Genomic DNA, 4149 nt, shown 5'->3' with positions numbered 1-4149 from the left:
GGTAATGAGATCAAAGGTGGATAGAAAAATGGAAAAAGGCTAATTTAATCCTAATATTTAATACTATCGGATGTGGTGATTATCGCTTTTACACTAATTTTGTAAATGCTTATGCGACATCAAACGTTCATTGATCTTAATTTTACTTATACTTGGCCGGCCGAAATCGAGTATCAACAACAACCTTGAAGTATAAAAAAGGGATCAACAGAAGGTGCAAGAATGCACAACTTCTCTCTGAGTCAGATTTTCAAGAGCAACTAACTTTCAGTAAGTCTATGGACATTTTGGTATTTAGAAAGGGACCCGCTCTGAACCTAATTAGTTCAATAAGAGAAATTATTCAGATATCCATATCTCCACAAGCCAATGTTAGTCAAAAGCAGACATAAATGCATACGCTAGCAAAGTCGGCCCACAAGGCTTTGAACACGTCCAGTAGAGAGCTCTTCAACGATACTAGATATCAACAAAAGATGACCATGTGATATCTCTAAAATTTCCATATGGGGCATGGAAAAACTGGTTTTAGCTTCTCCATCGGGGGATAATCGAGCAAGGGTACGACCAACATAGTCCTTGTTATTGAACAAGTATTATATAAATCTTTGTTATGGCTCCTCTTATCCCTAAATAGGCCTTGTTTGTTATTTGGTTCATTACACTTCCTTATTCTATCAAGATTATTTTGACTTGCCATTTTTTGATCCATGCCTCGATAACCAATGCTATGTTATGAGATTATTTCCTGTGCTTCGTCTCTTATATTCCGAAAGTTATGGTTAGTATTGTTGCTTCGTGGATTGATAAGATCCCATACTTAGTTTATTCCTTGCATAGAAGATGGTAGCTTCTCCTCCAATGACAACGTTGATAACTCCCGCAACATCGTTGTCTGTATTACAAGTTGGCATATGTACGCTTGCGTATTTTTACCAACAAGTTTCTGGCGCTGTTGCCAACTTGTAAAGACAACCAGTTAGGAGAATCGATTTGGATAGTTGACAAGATATTTTTTGTTTGCTTATGTAAATTAAAAGACATAATTGAAGTAATGTAAATTAAATAAACTAAAGCTGTAATTAAATTGGTGTTTAACAAATATGGGAAAAACAAGGAGTAGTAATCGTCATTACGATGTTTATTCGATTCAGGTTATGGATTAAATTGTACTAAGGTTCGGACTAGTCGAAAACACCTATAATTCTCTTTCGAGCAATTGTAGGCAAAAGCATAAAACTAACTGATAATAATAGGTTAATTATTCACTCTCGCACAATGATTAACCTAATTACTAATTAATTTGATGTTTAATGAAGTGAATCCTAAGAACATGCACTCGTCAATTCACTCTCGCGCAATTAACTCCTATGTTCTCGATTAGGTTGCTCAATTCCAACTTTACTCTTTCGAGGTAAAACTAAAACAAATGGCATAGGTTAAGTGATAAGTTTAGGCTAGCATTAAGCACAATAATTAAAACCTAGAAAGAATAAAAACCCATAATCCTAATTCGTTTAAACAAACATAAATCAAATCAGCAATCCCCAACGAAGGGTTTAGCTACGCATAACAATAGATAAACTTAAATAAATATAAAGAGAATTCATTCTGAGATTAAAACAATACTGAACAATAAAATATGATCAATCGTACCTTGTTCGAATGTAATTTAACAATAATCCAAGTAATAATGCAGAAGTAAATTGATCCAAGAACGAAATATAAAAAGTTGTCTAAAATTGGGGTTTAATCTAATACAAAATTAGGCGAACTAGGCCAACCTTTGCTTCAATGTCTAATGCGGTATTTATATGTCTTTTGGCTCAGAGAATGACTTTAGGTCGAGTCAAAGGGAAAACCCAGAAGTGCCCCTTGAGTTTCGTGGAGTTCGGCATTGAATACAGACATTTTTGTCTTTTTAAATTGCAATCTCAGCAAAGTGCACGAACGTGCATATTGTTTTCTCAGCAAAGTGCACGAACATGCACTCTTATACCTAGCCAAATTTCCACTTTTTTCAGCTTTTTCAAAAACAGCTTTTTCTTCGGCAAAAAACCACGAACGTGCACTTTGTTCTTCTTGGAGATGCACGAACGTGCACCCTCTTACTTAGACAAATTTCTTCATTTTTTTCAACCAAAAATTTCACTTCCCTTCGGCATTTTTGCACGTTCTTGCACACTAACACTTGGGGAAATGCACGTTCGTGCACTCTTGAAGATAGTCTTAAATTGCTCTTTTTGCTTCTCGACTCTGCTCTGATTAACTCCGATTTCTGGCAACCTGCGAATAATATCAAAATTGCTCCAATATGCGCCATAATTGCACATTCTACCTGAAATGATAGTAAGTGTCTAAATAAGCATAAAAACAATATAAACGTGCAATTACCGTATCGAAAACATACTAAATATAGGAGTATTTCTACTCCTATCACTTCTCCTCCAATGAAAACATTGATAACTCCCGCAACATTGTTGCCTTTGGTTTATCATCTTCTCTTTCTCTCTTATCTGATTTGTCCGGTTTATTTTCCTCTATTGGACGCTTTTCTCCCCAGGGATCTTCTATTTCTGTGTCTGATTTCATTCCATAAATTTCTTGAGTTTTCTTAACTCGATCATTCTTTCAATTCTTATATTTGAATCTCGACATTCTTTAGTATCATGCATGTGCTCCTCATGAAACTTGTTGAACCTTCTTATATCCCTTTGGCTTGCGTTCATCTATGCTGGCCAATTTACATCACTAACATTTTGTTTAATCTAAATCAAGAATTCAATTATATTGGTGCTGAGTGGTTTATATTGTCTCTGCTCGAAATCTTGATAAAGTTGGTACCTTATGTGTCACGACCCAAATTGTTGAGCCGAAACCGGCGCTAGGGAATGGGAGTGGTAGCTCCAAAACCCGTAGCAAGGCTAAAATAATAAAAAGTTTTTCGCAATTAGTAATAAACACACGGAAGCAAACAAACATATAACATATTTACCGATATTTACACTAGTTGTTCCGACAACCACGTGGGCTCTAGTTCCCGTACCACGTACGAACTGGCCTCACGGTACTATAAACAAACTAGCATATTATAAACATATCACCGGCATCTGGTGCCGTGAACAAAACACACCAACGTAGCCTACAAAAAGATAATCACAGAGACAGCAAATAAAACGATAAACCAAATGCACTGCTGTCAAGGCTACTACTCTGTCAACTCAGGACTACTACTGCAGCTCTACGGAAGTCAGGAATTATACATACGATTAGTGACTTCCGGATCCAAAAAGAGTGAACTCTAGCCAAGTCCAGACACTAAGCACCTGAAAATGTTTAAAAACAACGGGTCAGACTATGCTGAGTGAGATTACAAATTACTAACGGTATTAAAAAAAAATAACATCGCATTTCAAATAAAGCATTAATACGAAAGTACATATAATCAAGCATTTGATCCGATCGAAACTTAAGTCCTAAAACTTAACACAACCTATATATCATCTATCACGTATATCGAAATTAATCTTATCATTCAAACCTTTGGCTTGGTCCCGGGATAGTTCCACCGAGTTCAACCGCTGCCCCAAGTTGTGGGTCCCGGGGTAGTTCAACCGAGTTCAACCCAATAGATATGGCTCCCGAGATAGTTCAACCGAGTATCTACTGATCATAATTCATCTTTCATATTCAAAATCGTGCGCACTATCGTATCATCATTAATAGTTTAAACACACTAGACTGACTCGATTACTGGTGATCACGTAGTCTATTGACACCCAATAGGTAGCTAGTTTCTTCGGATGACACACTAGATTCTTATACATAATCTTTGACAAAACCATACATCATATCAAGAAATCATATAAGATGCGATGCGTTTACATATAATACATAAGATATACTATCAAATAACTTTTATAGATAATACACGAAAGTAAAATGCAACTCACTTGACCCGCTACCTAATCTACAACACACTCGATATGATGGTCAAACCCGTCAAATCCCAAAACGCCTACCTCGTAGCTTGCCGATACGTCTGATAAATATACAAATTAAATAAACATTTAGAATATAAACGTGAACCTCGTAAACCTAAAAACCTAGGTTATAGATTTAGGTATTCCCATTTAACTTTTAAAACAA

Source organism: Mercurialis annua, linkage group LG8 (genome assembly GCF_937616625.2).
Source record: "Mercurialis annua linkage group LG8, ddMerAnnu1.2, whole genome shotgun sequence".
NCBI classification, from domain to species: domain Eukaryota; kingdom Viridiplantae; phylum Streptophyta; class Magnoliopsida; order Malpighiales; family Euphorbiaceae; genus Mercurialis; species Mercurialis annua.
Note: the sequence above shows the minus strand (reverse complement) of the source record.